The sequence below is a fragment of the Euleptes europaea genome, chromosome 10 (genome assembly GCF_029931775.1).
Source record: "Euleptes europaea isolate rEulEur1 chromosome 10, rEulEur1.hap1, whole genome shotgun sequence".
Lineage (NCBI taxonomy): Eukaryota > Metazoa > Chordata > Lepidosauria > Squamata > Sphaerodactylidae > Euleptes > Euleptes europaea.
In genome coordinates this window covers 1,555,253-1,573,977 of record NC_079321.1, presented here as the reverse complement: position 1 = coordinate 1,573,977, position 18,725 = coordinate 1,555,253, and positions in this window count along the sequence as shown.

Here is an 18,725-nt window from a genome sequence, read left to right as displayed (position 1 = left end):
TGGGAGAGTGTCTGGGGAGGGCAGAGTTAGAGGAGAGGAGGGAGATCAGTGGGGATGTGCCTGTGATACAAAGATGGGTGATCATACAGCTCATTTCAGTCCCTCTACGAGCCATCTCTAAAGCGCTCTGGCTAGTTCAAACAGTGCCGCGATTGTTTTCTCGCCTCTTTTGCCGGTGCGTTCTTTTCCAGCATTTTTTTTTTCACGTTCTAAGATTTGCACTACATTAAGAACGCACCAGCAAAAAAGGCGGGGAAACAATCGCGGTCCTTCCCGAAGCGTTCCAGACAGTTCAAACAGCACACTGGAGCGATTCAGAGGCGCAAGGAAGAACTGAAAATGGTTGAAAGCAGTTGTCATAAAAGCGGGCTCAGCCTTGGTTTGCGAATGGGACAGAAGCGCCTTTGCCTGAACAGGTAAAAAAAAAAAATCTGTTAGCAGCCAGGAGCCAAACCTGTTGTGTCTGAACTGACACAAAAAATCCATTAGCAACCTGCTGCTCAAACGGATTATAAAGGCAGTTTGAATGGGCCCTTCATTATATACTTCAGTAGATCACCTGGCTAACTGAACAGCGGAAGCTGAAAGTGTGTGTGTGTGTGGGGGGGTCCCCTAAAAACTTGGCAATTAATATGCAAGGTCGCTCAGCCGCCGTGTATTTATGTCCCTTTGGTAAATAAAATGCCTTGTTCTCAGAGAGCCTCACCTCTCCATGTAGGGTGTGCCTAAACACAAGCTGGGCAGGAGCTCCAGAGAAATAGCCATGTGCTTGGAAGAAGCAACAGGAACACGTTGCGCTCCAAAATAAAACTGACTGAAGAAGGGGTGCCAGAGCAAGACCGTGTAAGGTAGGGATCAGCCCCTTTGGGGAAAGCTTCCCACTGGAAACTTTATGAAGTACAATAATGACTCACTGCCTGAGGAATCTTATCCTTGCATAGTATAAATTATTGCTCATTCTTGCAAATATGGCCAGCAGCACATGGCATGCAAATGTATTTATTAAAAACATGCCAAAACAATTTATATAATTAGATTCCTGCTTGAATTCAGTGAGAAATTTTGCCATTGAACTTGAGGGGCTTCAATAGTTGTGTTCTCCCCCTCCCCATTAACTGGCTGAGAAATGCCTTCGATGGTAACAAGTTCAACCCCAGACAGCCATTTCTCATTGATTATTAGCAGCTGTTGAGTGAGTTGTTACTGGAAAGGATGCCACACGTGAGCCAGAGTGGTCACTTTTAGCATCAAGAAAAGAAGAAGAAGAAGAAGAAGAAGAAGAAGAAGAAGAAGAAGAAGAAGAAGAAGAAGAAGAAGAAGAAGAAGAAGAAGAAGAAGAAGTGGCTTTTATACCCCGATTTTCTCTACCTTTTAAGGAGTCTCAAATCAGTTTACAATCACCTTCCCTTCCCCTCCCCACAACAGGCACCTTGTGAGGTAGGTGGGGCTGAGAGAGTTCAGCGAGAACTGTGACTGGCCCAAGTTCACCTAGCAGGCTGCATGTGGAGGAATGGGGAATCGAACCCTGTTCTCCAGATTAGAGTCCACTGCTCTCTTAACCACTACACCCCGCTGGCTCTCTCCTATTAAAAGATCTCTCCAACTAAACTACAAAATAATGCGTCACAATAGTGATCTCTACCAGTCCTTTAATTTCTTTTTACTTCTTTCTGCATTTTTTTCCAGTATGCTTGAACAATTTCCTCTTTTTTGAACCTCACTTCTCGATCTCTCTATTCTTTACCTGCTCAGATGAAAACAAACTGAGATGGCCAAAAATCAGGAGGTCTGTGTGGGAGAACGCGATGGTGGTCACGGTAGAAAGTGCCATCAAGTCGCAGCCAACTTATGGTGACCCCTCATGGGGTTTTCAAGGCAAGAGATGAGCAGAGGTGGTTTGCCATTGCCTGCCTCTGCGTCGCGACCCAGGAATTCCTTGGTGGTCTCCCATCAAAGTACTAATCAGCGCTAACCCTGATTTGCTTTTGAGATTTGATGAGACCAGGCTAGCTTGGGTCAAAACCAATCAGAAGCAGTACATAAAATAGTTACTGAATAAATCATGGCTTTCCTCATACCTCACCAGTGCATGTAGTCTCTTGTGGTGCATCACAAAAGACTTCCTTCAGCTAAGACTTAATTTGCTTCCAACATAAGGCTTCCTGATTTTCATTTTGGAGACCATAACTGAGCAATCAATGTTGATTACAGGCACAGGGCTGACCCAAACACTCTTAACGTTTTCTTTTGGCGGTGGAAAGCACAGTCAAGTCACAGCTGACATGTCAACCCAGGAGGGTTTTCAAGGCGAGAGATGTTCAGAGGTGGTTTGCCATTGCCTGCCGCTGCGTGGGCTGAGAAAATTTGTACAGAACTGTGACTGGCCCAAGGTCACCCAGTAGGTTTCATATGGAGGAGTGGGGAATCGAACCCAGTTCTCCAGATTAGAGTCCGCCACTCCTAACCACTACACCACACTGGCTTTAGGTTTTCTTTTGGGGAGTACTTATTTCAGGGAAACCAAAACCCCAACTCCTCCTCCCTTGGTCATGACTACTGACTGGTTGCAGCTACTTTTCCCTGCTCTGATACTGCTTCAATCATCATATTTCTCTCTCTTTCATTCTGCCTCCAGTTATCCCACACCAGTCAGGGATCAAGTTGGACATGATGACATCTCAATGCTGTGTAGTCAAATTGAATCTGACTATTCCCTGACATCACTAATGCCAGATGAAGCCCATTCAGGGTGAGGGCAATACTTCTTACGGCCCACCTGGGAAACCCAGCAAGTCAGGGGTAACAAAATGCTCATTGCATGTTGCATTTGCAACATCCCCCCCCCCAAATTGATGATGATGATGATGATGAAGACGATGAGTTGGTTTTTATATGCTGACTTTCTCTACCACTTAAGGGAGACTCAGACCAGCTTACAATCACCTTCCCTTCCCCTCCCCACAACAGACACCCTGTGAGGGAGGTGAGGCTGAGAGAGTGTGACTAGCCCAAGGTCACCCAGTTGGCTTCATGTGGAGGAGTGGGGAAACCAACCCGGTTCGCCAGATTACAGTCCGTTGCTCATGTGGAGGAGTGGGGAATCAAACCAGGTTCTACAGATCAGAGTCCACTGCTCCAAACCACCACTCTTAACCACTACACCATGCTCCAAACCACCGCTCTTAACCACTACACCATGCTGGCTCTCATTCTTCTTCTTCTTCTGAGGGGAATGTTGCAAAAGCAACATGCAAAGATCACCAGTTTCTGACAATGGTTTTCATATAAATGAAGACTCTCTTTCCAGCTCAGGTCTATATAGGGTTGCTGCCACTGCCAGCTCCAGGCTGGGATCTACCTGGTGATTTTGGGGGTGGAGCCTGAGGAGAGTAGAGTTTGGGGAGTGGAGGGACTTCAATGGGGTATAATGCCATAGAGTTCACCTTCCAAAGTGGCCATTTTCTCCCACCGAACTAATCTGTGTTACCTGGAGATCAGTTGTAATAGCAGAGAGATCTCCAACCACCACCTGGAGGTTGACAACCCTAGGACTATAAAAAAGGCTCAATATCCCTCATGCCATTTTGGATTTTACCTAATAATCAAAAACGATGCATTTTTATACACTGGTTGCTTAAAATCCCTCTTTGGTGAATACAGACTTGAAGACAATCCTAACTAACTCAACACGAACTTAATTATGGATTTATTTATGGCAATCGCTTGGCAATGATTTGCAAACTCTTGCAGTACACAAATCAATCAAATGGTTTCATGATTTGACGTTTGGTAGGAAGACTACATTCTACACATCGTTTAAAGTCAGCCAGCAAAGAATAATCAAAAGCATCGCAATATGTTTCCACGGATTGCAAAATAAAGCAATATATCTTCTTGGATCGTAATCACGTTTGTGTCCTTGTGGAATACTTATTATTCTGAAAACCACAGCAACATTTATTTATCGCTTCAAAAACCAGTGAAATGTATCTTTGCAAAAACAGTATGAAAGAAAACAACCATTTCCTAAAATAAGCCAGAGAAGCTTCAAAGAGAGGCAGATTTAATTGCAATTGAATCTGGGTAAGAAGTTGCAAAATAGTTGTTCGTCTTTGAAACATTCCCACTTTTTTCAAGCAGGTTTAAGATACTACACTGAGGGAAAACAGGTGTCTTGGGCTTCCAGTCAGGTTTTCTGTGCAGCGGCTATGCTGAAACGAAGGATTTCAAATGTCTCATTTCTGATGTTTTAACCTGAAAATGCCCTTGTTCTTTCTAGGTTGGTATTATCCTCACAGACTGGAAGCAGTTTCCAGGCTCTCAGGTAGAAGTCTTTCACATTTCCTACTATCTGATCTTTTTAATTTGAAACGGAACTTGGGACCTTCTGTATGCAAAGCAGATGCTCTGCCACCGAGACACGACCCCTCTGCTTCTTCCTTGAGCACATCAAACTCATGAATCTTTATTTTCACAATATTTTTTGTTTTCTATTTTGTAAAACATGTGTCTTTGTGGGGCATTACTGCATCAGCACTGTATATAAATGGTATTGTATTTGTATGGCACTGCACAGAAATGTTAAAGTTCTATTCTCTGTCGAATCCTACAACACATGACTTGTTAGTAACTCAAGAGCCAGCATGGTGTGGTGGTTAAGAGCGGTGGACTCTAATCTGGAGAACCGGGTTGGTTTCCCCACTCCTCCCCATGAAGCCTGCTGGATGACCTTGGGCCAGTCACAGTTCTTTCTGAATTCTGTCAGCCCCACCTACCTCACAAGGTGCCTGCTGTGATCAGGGGAAGGGAAGGAGATTGTAAGCTAGTTTGATTCTCCTTGAAAGGTAGAGAAGGTTGGCATATAAAAATCAATGCTGCTGCTGCTTCTTCTTCCTGGAAAAGGTTCTTAGAGGCCAGAAAATTGCTGTTTCTTTTCAAGTGGCCATTACAAGTACAAGCATAAATATTGCATTTTCTATGTTCTAGAGCTGAGATGAACACATATTCCCTGATTTATCATTCACGAACTGTCAAGGTCAAAAACCATCAGCTCTGTAGCTGATTATGAATAAGCCGTGCCCACTACCTAGAGCCACTAGTTCGAGGGGCCTTGTATCACAAAAAGGGGTATAATCAGATACACAAACTTCCTATAAAGAATATAGAAAACATCAACCAGGGAAAAGTATGAGACTTTGATATTCTCGCATGGACCATTTGCAAACAATTACGGCTGTGAAATGATATATAGTGAAACTACTAGCTGCAGTACTGCAGTCAAAAGCTCTGCTCACGACCTGAGTTCGATCCCAACGGAAGTTGGTTTCAAGTAGCCGGCTCAAGGTTGACTCGGCCTTCCATCCTTCCGAGGTCGGTGAAATGAGTACCCAGCTTGCTGGGGGTAAAGGGAAGATGACTGGGGAAGGCACTGGCAAACCACCCCGCAAACAAAGTCTGCCTAGAAAACGTCGGGATGTGACGTCACCCCATGGGTCAGGAATGACCCGGTGCTTGCACAGGGGACCTTTACCTTTACCTTTTTACTATAGTGAAATGAACTGACTCAGATGGGCAGGGGGAAGGAGGAGGGGACAGAGTTACTGGTTTGTTGCCGGGAGAGGAGGGACTCTTTGCCTGGGGTTGATTGCTGGCCCCACCCTAGGGTGACCAACCTCCAGGAGGTTGCTGGAGCTCTTCTGCTAATACAACTGATCTCCAGGTGACAGAGGAGCATGGAATGTTTTGTGTCCAGGCCTGAACCCCTAGCCCAAGAGGCAAAGATGAAAGATATTGCAGATCAGATGCCAAAACTGGTGGTGCTGGCAGGAGTGATTTGGATCCTGGGACAGCTGGCTAGGTTTTCTGGAAGGTGATCTACTAGCACGCAATGGACTTCACCTATCAAGGTCGAGGAAGAATGTGTTTCGCAGAAACCTGGGGAGATTCATCAGGAGGGCATTAAACTTGCATCACCGACCTTGGCCTTATTTTCATCTCTCACCTTCTTTGGGTGAAACTGCTGCATGACTTCATTGATTCTATAGGCAAACACCATTGCGTGAGTTGGCTTTTGTTCCTGTGATAAGGAACCTGGTCCACACCTGTATTGAATTCCCACACTGTTTTCATGAAGGTCCTGAGAGTGTAAGAGAACTTCCCTGATCCTCCCTCGAGTTAAAGTTGTCCTCAGAACATCAAAGGGAACCAAAAAAGTGGGACATTTGAGCCGGTATCCCTTTTGACAAAACTTTAATTAATGCAGCTCTCTGTCCCTTTGTGTTATGATGAGTACCGAGCTGAAGAACTTGCCCAAACAGGCCATCTTTTGCTTGTCAACAGGATTTAGGCTCTCAAAAAGGAGGTAAGGCCCTCAAGAACAAAGTCAGTCTCCAGAAAAGCTGGTACAGGGATAAAAGGATGGTACATTCAATTAAGAAAGGGATTGACAAAATGGTCCAGATGATCATAGTGAACAAATGAAGCTAGGGTTCCACCTCCAGGAGGGGCCCAGAGATCTTCCAGAATTACAGCTCATCTCCAGACTAGAGAGTTCCGTTCCTCTGGAGAAAACGGATGCTTTGGAGGGTGGACTTTACTACATTGCGCTCCACTGAGGTCCCTCCCCTACCCAGGCTTCACCCAAACCTGGAGATGGCAACCCTATATGAAGCTGCTGCATAAGACCTTTGGCCCATGTAGCCCAACATTGCTTACTCCAACAGGTGGCAGCTCTCCACAGTCTCAGGGAGTGGACTTTTTAACCCCATGAAGTGCTTTCAACTAGAGATGTGTTCCTTCTCCTGATGTGTCATGCGCACAAAGGGAGCCAACACCAGAGCCCTCTTAAGACGGTATGTCCACACAAACTGAGATCTCCCCAACCATACATATCGATAGTGCAGGGTCCCCACAGTGCTCTCAATAGGTGTGGTTCCATCTTGTGTGGACTGGGCAATGTGTAGGTTTTCTATGTCCATACAGCTTCCGTACACATGAACCAGCGCCCTTCTGTGCATGCATAGAAAATCCCTCCATTGGCGGTCTCACATAGGATGGTGACCATGCTTATCAGGTGCAATGCAGAAACTGCATGCTCACGATACTTGTGGGTTGATGGGCTCCCACTTTGAAGAAGTAGAAGAAGAAGGCTTTGAGGAAAGACTTACACTGTAATACTAAACCTGTTAAAATCTGTGGGATTAGAAGTGTGTACCTCTGCTTAGGACTGCCCTGTCAGTCTCTTGGCAGCCCCTGGCTCAGAATGGCCCTTAATGTTCAGGTGCCATACATTAGCACATCAGATATGGGTAAACAGACCCAATGGAGGGATTGTAGGTTATACACCCTCAGCAAGCCATCCACCAGGAATGAAACACTATACGTGCAGTTCTGGAACAAATGTTTCGTGAATGAATCTCCATCATAGGATTGCCAGTATTGATGAAGCCTGAGTGAAATGGGAATTATTACCGGAAACCCATCTTATTATTGGCATCTATGAACTTTGACATATGTATCAAACATTGTTGAGCTGCAGAGTTTGGATTTTTTCTTCAATTGTATTCTAATTTAATGCTACAAGCCTGTGCTGTCTCTTTAAGTGGTAGTTGTAATACACTCACTTTTGTGCATAAGTGTGCTTACTTTTGCTTTGTTGAGCCATAAGTGCCACTGTGTGTTATATATATACTTATTTTGGGCACTAGACGTTGATTTTGATTGCTTAACCTCCAGGTGGTGGCTGGAGAGCTCCTGTTATTACAGCTGATCTCCAGCTGACAGAGATCAGTTCACCAGGAGAAAATGGCCGCTTTGGCCATTGGACTCTATGATATTGAAGTCCCTTCCCTCCCTAAGCCCCGCCCTCCTCAAGCTCCACCCCCAAAATCTCCAGGCATTTCCAAATCTGGAGTTGGCAACCCTCACAAGCAATGAAAGGGGCCGTGGCTCAGTGGTAGAGCCTCTGCTTGGCATGCAGAAGGTCCCAGGTTCAATCCCCGGCATCTATAGTTAAAGGGACTGGGCAAGTAGGTGAAGTGAAAGACCTCTGCCTGAGACCCTGGAGAACCGCTGCCAGTCTGAGTAACTTTGATGGACCAAGGGTCTGATTCAGAATAAGGCAGCTTCATTTGTTCATATATTAATTGCTCCATTTGATATGTTTGATGGAAATGTAGACATCTAGTATCCGGGAATGGGAGGAGATGGCCCCACCCGCTCCTCTATGTCACACTCTTCCTTTTCCCAATGCTTCATAAGTCAACAAAAATTACTCAATATTCTGCACCATGAGAACAAAGATAAGTTGTGGCCGTGGCAGCGAAAGGCATACCGAGATTAAATGCGGTAGGGCAAAGGGCACAGCAGCCACGTGACAAAGCAATCTACTCCGGTCCCCCGCAGCAAACATTCTCAACTCAACCTGATATAAAATAGGTTGACAGAGGTAAGGCGGAAACAAATCCTTCGTTTACAACATTCTTACCGATGAAACGTGGCTTTGATTTGTTGTTGCTGTGGGAAAATTCCCTGCTGCATTAATAGTTTTCCTTTTTATAGATCCCTCGTGCTTCGCAAATTGAAAAGCACACTATTAATAGCAATTGCCATGGAAATGGAGGCACCTCTGGGATACAGCGGGAGTTGCGCTCAGCGGCAGACTGAAGTGCCAAACAAAGGTTTGCACGAAGGGAGCCTGCCTTGCTTTGTCAGAGGGTGTCCTTACTCCAATTTTTCAAACACTCCTCACGGGATGATAACAATTATCCTGCAATAGCCAAGGACTTTAAAAAAAAAACAAAAAACCTCTCAACATCAGTTGGCTCTTTCTATGATAAGGTACAAGCAAAACCTCTCAGTAGGAGAAAACCCTGCCCAGCGATTGCTTCATTGTCATAAAATGGCAACGAACACACATGCAGTTTGGTCCATCAAGGTCAGTATTGCCTGTGTGGCATAGCGGTTAAGAGCAGTGGACTCTAATCTGGAGAACCAGGTTCGATTCCCCACTCCTCCACATTAGTGGTTGATTCTTATGTGGAAACTGGGTTCGATTCTCCACTCCTCCACATGAAGCCAGCTGGGTGACCTTGGGTCAGTCACAGTTCTCTCAGAACTCTCCCAGCCCCACGTACCTCACAAGGTGTCTGTTGTGGGGAGGGGAAAGGAAAGTGGAACTCCCTGCCCCAGGTGATGGCTGCCAACTTGGAAAGCTTTAACAAGGGAGTGGACATATTCATGGCAGAGAGGGGTATCCATGGCTACTAGTCTAAATGACTACTAGTCATGATGCATCCCTATTCTCTCCAGGATCAGAGGCGCATGCCAAATATATTAGGTGCTGTGGAACACAGGCAGGATAATGCTGCCACAGTCGTCTTGCTTGTGGGCTTCCTAGAGGCACCTGGTTGGCTACCGTGTGAACAGACAACTGGACTTGATGGTCCTTGGTCTGATCCAGCATGGCTTTTCTTATGTTCTTATGACTACAAGCTGGTTTCAGACTCCTTAAAGGCAGAGAAAAGCGGAGTATGAAAGCCAACTCTTCTTCTTCTACTACTACTCAGTCTGGCAGCGGCTCTCCAGGGTTGCAGGCAGAGCTCTTTCACATCACCTACCACCTGGTCCTTTCAGCTGGAGATGCCAGGGATTGAACCAGGGACCTTCTGCATGCCAAGCTCTTATACTGAGACACAGTCCCTCCCCTCAGATCTGGACTCTTTGTTAAAGACCTGTGACAAGTCATGTTTCTCAGGTTTAGTTTTGGGAAGGCAAGAGGAACTCCCCTGCACTTCTGTTCATGAAAACCCCACAAGCTGTGGGCATCAGAGCACTCATGCATCTCATCTGTGGCAACTGATGTACATCTGACAGCATGACAGTCAGGGAAGCAATGGAATCAGTGGCCAGAAAGTTTTGAAAAAGTTCAAATTGGAAGTCAACACTTTGCCAGCTTTCTGAGTTGAAGTTGATGGTTCCATTTTAAAAAATTCAGACTGTTATGTATGCAGTTGCTGCAGTTTCCAGTTCCCTCCATTCATTGGCACCCTTCTGCATTTCCAGCAATCAAGAACACCATGATAAAACTACAAAAAAAAAAAGGAAACTTAGGTCGTTTATGCATGGGGTTTTACCTGAGGTTCATTGCTCGCTGTTGGGAATCTCTGTACCAGCAGACTCCAAGCTCAAATCAACTCCCTGCCCCTTTAAATGTTGCTTTGTAATTGGCTTACATTGTAGCGCTTACTGTGAGAGAAAAGTTCCCCCCAAACTCAATTGCTGCATAAAGAAGCATTTTAAGAACAAAAAACAGAGCAATCTGAAAAGAAGAGGTGGAGGGGAGAGAGAAATCCAAGCCTTGGTTTTAAAAAGCCTTTCTTCTGCTCAGAAAAAACTCACAGGAAGCATTTGAATCCCCGCTTCTTTACACGCTGTTTTGTAATTGGCAGTGAGAGAAACCAAGCTTGGGTGTACTGCACTTTGCCTTATGCAGGTATATTTCACCCTGGTTGAGCTCAGGGGAGAGGGAAAAATCGGGTTAACAGGGGGACGGGAAGTCCCGGGATTTGCAAGGGCTGGCAGCAAGGTCATCTCTAATGAAGGGAAAACTCATGCATAACTCTAAGGAACAACTGAGACAGACCAGGGGCGAAGTGAAAGTACCCATGCATAAACAACCGTAGTGTGATTAAATGCACTGAGTTATTTTCCCCCTGTGTACTGTTTGACCGGCATGCAGAAGCACATGTAAAACACCAGACAAAAACAAAAACTCAACTTGATGCAACCAGACATACGATTGCACCAAGCTTGCTTTGCTGCAGTGTTTTATGCACATACATCAGAGACATAGAGGATGGGAGCGGGGATAAAATTGGACCAAAGAAACTAGCAAATGTGGCGCATGGTACATTCTCCACTTGAGGGATTAGTTTTAGAAATTCTCCTAGGCAAACGAGAACAAACGGGGAGTGCCATGCAATGCAGAAGAAATGCTAGAGCAATAAAAGAGCTGAAGGATTCAATCCGTCCCTACTCTGTCCTTCGTGGGTACCAAGTTTCTCTCTCCATGGAAGTGAATGGATGCTTCCACCCGGAGAGTCGACATCAGGGCTCCCATTGTTGAAAGCGCTCCAAGAGTGAAAATGCATATGGTGTGATCCCGGCAAAAGTCCCTTTGTCTTCCGCAGAAGATGGAAGCCCTCTCTCCCATTGAAACCAATTAGAAGGGCTGAACTTTGGATCCTGACCTCTGATTTCATTCCAATTCATTCTCTGAGCTTTACCAGATAAACTTAATTATATGACATTTAAAGGGAGGGGGGACAGGAGAGCTCCAGAAGGGTCCATCGTTCTGCCTTAAAAATTCAAGCAACCTCGACACAATTCAAGGCAGCGGGAGATGTCATAGGCATTTCATCTTTTTCTGTTTCATTGCCTGGCTGATGAAAAATGCAATTTTAATGCCTGTTGGAAAGTCATAGATTTTTTTTAAAGGCATTACTGTCCTGTAACAAATCTACCTCTGAAGGGTTAGAACTGACGGCAGAATAAAAGGCTCATGTAAACTTCACTGGCAAAACACGCATTTTAAATAAAGCCCCAGTGAAGAGTAACAGACAGTCTCCGTTCCCGCTCTGAGTAATGTCTGCCTTCCATTCAGTCAAACAGCCCACGATGAAAGTGACAAAGAAATACCAGATGAAAAACATCACACTATGTAGGCTGGGCAAAAAAAAGGGGGGGGGGGAATCTCATAATTGCTGACTGATACATTTGCCTCTGCAAAGTATGTGGGGAAGAGTAAGACAGAGGGTCCCCTTTTTCTTACCCAAAAAATGCACGAAGGAGAAAACGTACACGAAAAACGATTGCCCGAAGATGATCTGCTTTGAACATTTTGCACTAATCAAGGTCTCGGCGCTGTGGTTTGGGCTGTGGAGCCTCTCTCGGTTTCCCCCGCCTCAGCTCTGAAACGCTTAATCCAGTATCAAACGGCAAACCCAGCTTGGCACCCGGCCTGCCAAAGCCAGACTGAGAAGGCCTCGCCAACATGTCTTGATGAGGAGTGAAATTTGTCCGCACGTTCAAGAGGGAACGCGGCCCGTGAATTGGATGTCAGCGCCAGCCTCCTCCTCCCAGCTCAGACAGATGCATGAAGTCAGAGAGTCTATGGAGCTTGGGATGGTTTACCAGCACCCGCCTTTTCGGCAATAGATATAATGTCACTGATGATGTGCGAGGACTAATTCAATGATGTTTGACAACTAATTGAAAGCTCGCTGATGTCAGTGAAAGGGGGGGCAATAGACCCGAATCCAAGATTATCCTTTTATGTAGGCCATTTACACATAATTGTACTTATTTACTCGAGGGAGTTTGGACTTCAAGATTGTTGTGGCTTTGATCCATACTTTTTTTTTTAAAAAAGGCATGAGAAGGAGGAAAAAGAAGAGCAGTGTAGGAAAAGAACAACAGAAAAATAATCAAGTGCCATCGTGGTGTAGTGGTTAAGAGCGGTGGTTTGGAGCAGTAGACTCTGATCTGGAGAAGTGGGTTTGATTCCCCACTCCTCCACATGAGCGGCAGAGGCTAATCTGGTGTACTGGGTTGGTTTCCCCATTCCTCCACACGAGGCCAGCTGGGTAACCTTGGGCTAGTCACAGCTCTCTCAGCCCCACCTACTTCACAGGGTGTCTGTTGTGGGGAGGGGAAGGGAAGGAGACTGTAAGCTGGTTTGAGTCTCCCTTAAGTGGTAGAGAAAGTTGGCGTAAAAAACCCAACTCTTCTTCTTTTTCTTCTTCTTCTTCTTCTTCTATGTCAGGGTTCTCAACCTTTTTGAGCCTGTGGGCACCTTTGGAATTCTGACACGGGGTGGTGGGCACAACCACAGAATGGCTGCCACAGGAGGTGGAGCCACACAAACATAGGAAGCCCAGGTGCAGGGGAGAAAAAGGGTAATTTTAAAAATACACTGGGAAAGAGGAGTGAGAGAGAATAAAACCAACATTGTGACAACAGCGGCAAGTGAAACAGTGTTATTTTAATTGGCACGGCCAGTCATATCTCCGGGGGGCAATCAGAAGCACTGCTGGTCAACAGCCCCATATGGCCCCACCTATAAAACTCTTGGTGGGTGCCAGGAAATGTGTTGGCAGGCACAAAGGCACCTACAAGCACAGCATAAGGGGACCCCTATGTTTAGGGTTGCCAACCTCCAGGTAATTAGCAAAAATAAGCACCAAATACTAAATAGACTAGCTAAGTGAAAAAATAGTTTTCAGCTCACACTGATAATGCAAAAGTGCGATGTTGATATTTACAAGTGCAAGAAGCCAACAATAATAGAGATACATGCAACAAAATGTATACAAAGATACAATGTAGCTAAAAAGCTACCAATACAGATGGTCAGTTTCAACCTGAAAAGTCCTTTAAAGGTAAGTGCAATGACTTTTTTAATTTCTTTTTTCCAGAAAGATGATGAGACTGAAGCATAAATGCAGCTGGACAATGTCAAAGCTGGGGAGCGCCTTCCGGATTAATTCAACGCTTTCGCTGCCTAAAAGACAGCTTCTTCAGCCAATAGCCTCAACAAAGTAGTTTTTCCTGGGATTTACAATAAATACCATATATAAAACTTTCTATCTCGCATGAATCCTTGTTATACAAAATTAAACAAAAACTTATGAACATAGCAAGCTCATATTGATTGGATAAATGTATGCTCCAGTCAAGCCAAAGAGATAAAAATTTTAGACATCCTAAATGACTGTGCCCTCGAACAGCTGGTCATAGACCCAACCAGAGGGGAGGCAATCCTGGATTTAATACTCTGTGGTGCTGCCGGTGACTTAGTGCGGGATGTGGATGTAGTTGAGCCAGTTGGCAATATGATCACAATGGCATCAAATTTAATTTATATGCAAGTGGGAAGGTGACTGGGAAATCTCACACAATTACCTTTGACATTAAAAGAGGGAACTTCTCTAAAATGAGAAAACTGGTAAAGAGGAAGTTGAAAAGAACAGTTAGGAGGGTTAAATCTTTTGAAAACACTTGGGGGTTACTCAAGTCCACATTACTAGAGGCTCAGCTAGCTTGTATACTGCAGGTCAGGAAAAGTAGTATTAAGTCCAAGAGGTCACCACCATGGCTAACAGGTAAGGTGAAGGAAGCAATTGGAGAAAAAAAGTCTTCCTTCAGAGACTGGAAGGTTTGCCCAAACGAGGCAAACAGAAGCAAACACAAACTTGCACAAAGGAAATGCAAGCAGATAATTAGAGATGCAAAAAAAGATTTTGAGGGGCATATTGCTAAACACATCAAAACAAACAAGAAGGAATTCTTTAAGTATATTAGGAGTAGGAAACCAGCTAGGGAAGCAGCTGGACCATTGGATGACAATGGGAGTGAAGGAACTGTAAGGGAGGATAAAGCGATTGCTGAAAAGCTAAATGAATTCTTCTCATCTGTCTTCACTGTTGAAGATACAGGGCAGATTCCTTCTTCTGAATGGAGATTTTGGAGAGGGGAAAATGAGGAACTGAGGCAAATAGTGGTAACAAGGCAGGAAGTCCTAGACCGTCTACACAAACTGCAAACTAACAAGTCACAGGGACCAGACGGTATTCATCCTAGAGTTCTTCAAGAACTCAGATGGGAAATTGCTGAACTTCTAACAAAGATATGTAATATGTCCCTTCGATCAGCCTCTGTACCAGAGGACTGGAGAATGGCCAATGTAACACCCATTTATAAAAAAGGTTCCAGGGGGGACCCAGGAAATTACAGGCCAGTTAGCTTAACGTCTGTTCCGGGTAAATTAGTGGAAAGCATTATTAAAGATAGAATTGTCAAGCATATAGAAGGGCAAGGTCTGCTGGGCAAAACCCAACATGGCTTCTGTAAGGGTAAGTCCTGTCTCACTAACCTATTAGAGTTTTTTGAAAGCGTCAATAAGCATGTGGACAGGAATGAGCCTGTGGATATTTGGATTTCCAAAAAGCTTTTGACAAAGTCCCCCACCAAAGACTTCTAAGCAAACTTCATAGTCATGGGTTAAGAGGACAAGTCCTCTTATGGATTGAGAGCTGTCTGAAAAATAGGAAGCAGAGAGTAGGAATCAATGGTCAGTTCTCCCAGTGGCAGGATGTGAGCAGTAGGGTGCCTCAGGGATCTGTGTTGGGACCGGTGCTTATAATCTGACACTTTAACCACTGCACTACACTTGAAAGATCACAGTTCTTTCCCTCTGGGAGAAATGATTGGTTACTGAAATAAAACAAAGACGCAAAGAATAGTAGTGTGCATCTGGAAGGATATCACAACAACAGACCTTTTTATTCCTCTCCAAGGGCTGGATCCAGAGCTCTTTGAAATCAATCGACATGTTCCACCTTTAAACTGGGAACAATCCAATAGCGATAGTGCTATGGAGCATCTCACCAAAACATCAAACACCACATGTGGAGTGAAGAAAATGTCTACATTCAAAGTCGTACTATCACTTTGGTTGCTAAAGTAAATATAAACAGATGTTGGAGAATTCATCTGGCCGTTCTGGCTTCAAAAAGAACCGATGCAAACTCTTTTAAAAACAACAACAACACACACCAGAAAATGTTATGCAGTTCATTTCTGATGAAGTTAAAGTAAACGGACTTAAATTTTTTTGCCAGAATGCTTTAGGCTGTACCGCATGATGCCACCAACTGAGAGCAGATTGAAACGTTAAGGAGAAGATGAGGCGTTTGAAAGGACTGGCATGGAGAAGGCGACTTTCCATTTTAATCCTTCCTTCGGAGTGGAGTTCTTTCAACGTTGGCCGCCCATCAGACAAGCCACATTATTTTGTTATCCTCGGAGCCAGACTGGCAAAGATACAATTAATAAGCTTTGCGGCACTGGGATGCCGCTATGCTGCAAGATAAGAGTGTTACAGTGAGATGTCCCTAATAACTTTGCTATACTGTGCATAGGAATTAATTCACATTGGAGATTCCAGAAAACATTCCTTCCCTTATCTAGCCTCTGCCACATTCCCATAAAAACCTCAAGTTTGCAAAGTCAGGTTCTGGATTCAGTCCAAACTTAGGCAGTGATCTAGCTGACTTAATTAATCACTTAATTACTTTAAAACACCTATTAGCCACCTTTCTTCCTGATGGAGCTCAAGGAGGCTTACAATATCAATAAAATACATACAACAGAATCATAAAATCGTAGAATCATAGAGTTGAAAGGGACCACCAGGGTCCTCTAGTCCGACCCCCTGCACAATGCAGGAAATTCACAACTACCTCCCCCCACCCCTACTCCCCAAAAGATGGCAAAGATGCCCTTCCTCTCATGCCTAAGGTCATAGAAGGTCATGGAAGCAGCATTGCTTCAAAACCTCCAGGGAAGGAGCACTTACCACCTCCCGACGAAGCCTGTTCCACTGAGGAACCGCTCTGTTAGAAAATTCCTTCTACTGTCTAGATGGATTACGTTTTAAAAAAATTGAAATCACAATTGAGGACTGCTTTAATTGAATGGAGTCTTAAATAAAACTGTCTTCACTTCAGCTGCTTCCTGAAGATCAAAAGTGAGGGGGCTGGGCACACCTTCCCGGAGAGGCTGTTCCATAATTACTTTCCAAAGGCAGCCGTGTTGGTCTGCTATAGCACAGCTAGTTTCGACTTGAGTCCAGCAGCACCTTAGAGACCCACAAGGTTTCCATGGTATGTAGCTTATACTCCCCCCCCCCCAAAAAAAAAGTCTTGTTGGTCTCTAAGATACTACTGGACTCATAAAAAAATCATTGGAAGTTATTATATTGCCATTTTTCAGGAATGCTAATGGGACTTCTGAAACTGGTCATAGTTGAGGGATTCGACATGTCCGAATGCAGCCTGGCTTCCCCCGCCACCTCTCAAGCTGCAGGTCTCCCTGATTTGTAAAAGGTTTCTCAGTGGCTTACGAGAGTGAGGGTGTTTCTGTGCCCCTCATGGCTTCCCAACTCAGCATTTGTTAACACCAAAGAGAGGTGAATGTCTGGATGTGGGTGAATTCATGTGTGTGAGTGTGCATGTGTGTGAATAGTATTCACACTATTTCATGAGAACTGTAGTTCTCCCGTGTGTGTGTGCGTGCGCGCGCACCCTCAGGTGGTTTGCCATTTGCCTGCCTCCGTGTGGGCTGAGAGAGTTCGGAGAGAACTGTGACCGGCCCAAGGACTGCTTGGGACCAGAAGGGTTCTGGATTTCAGATCTTTCAGTATTTTGGAATATTTGCATATACATAATAAGATATCTTGGGGATGGGACCCAATTCTAAACATGAAATTCATTAATGTTTTATATACACTTTATATACATAGCCTGAATGTAATTTTAAACAATATTTTAAATAATTGTGTGTACATTGAATGACCAGAAAGCAAAGGATTTGGGAATGTTTAGTCTGGAGGAGGTTGAGGGGGGACATGATTGTTCTCTTTAAGTATTTGAAGGGCTGTCACTTAGAGAAAGTCAGGGAGCTGTTCCTGTTGGCAGCAGAGCATAGGATTCGCAACAGTGGGTTTAAATCATGGGCAGAAAGGTACCTACTGGATATTAAGAGGGGGGGGGGAATTGACAGTAAGTGTAGTTCAGCAGTGGAATTGGCTGCCTAGGGAGGTGGGTGATCTCCCCCTCACTGGCAGTCTTTAAGCAGAGGCTGGACAAACACTTGTCAGGGATGCTCTAGGCTGATCCTGCATTAAGCAGCGGGTTGGACTAGATGGCCTCTATGGCCCCTTCTGACTCTAGGATTCTATGATTATATCTCAAAAATAATTCCTAATATCCAGCTGATACCTTTCCACCTGTATTTTAAACCCATACATCCCAGACTGTTGTAAGACTATACACATGTTAGAAAATGTGTTTCACTTCCTTGCTAATTCCCAGAATTCCATAAACATCCCACTGCAAATGTTAAGACCGGCCAGGTGATGCTGAACACAGCCAGATTGCTACACTGCAGTGAGATTTTGCTGAAATTTGGTTGGGGCATTACTAAGGAATAGTTTGCATTTGCACTGCATGTTTGGAAAGAAAAAGGCCAAGAAACAGTGTGGGAAAAATGAGGCTACAAGAGGACAAGGAAAGGGGGAAAAGACTCAAGGGTTCCCATTGCTCTACAGAACGTGTTGTTAGGGCAACACGGAGGCCAGAACCTCTGAGGGTTGCAATCACAGTTTAGCAGAATTAGATTCTGATTCATGCTTTCTTCACTCCTACAAGTGCCAACGAGGGATGAGAATATTCCATGGGAACTTTACGGCCGGTCTCCTCCTTATCAGCTCAAAACCAGCTGCCAGACATGAAGGTTATTCGATAGTGTATTTATTCTCATTGTTGCACATGAATTTCTAAGTTGCTCTTCATCCATCCACAGCCTAAGATTCAAGACCACCTTTGCTACAATTCAACAGCCTTTTCCTTCCCCACTCCTCTTCCCAGTCTTTGAACTTCCTTCCTCAAGATTTATCCAGAGATCACTGTGCTAAATGGACTCCCTATCATTTGCCCATGAACCCGCTAAATCTTGGTCACTCAGACGTTAGGGTTCTTCGAACGATGACTGTCTAGATTGAATACAGACAAGATGAAATACTGGTTCTGCTATTCAACTGCAAAAGATTTTGATGCAGGGGAAGGATGTTACAGGAAGATGAGGTGTAATATAAAAGTATCCGT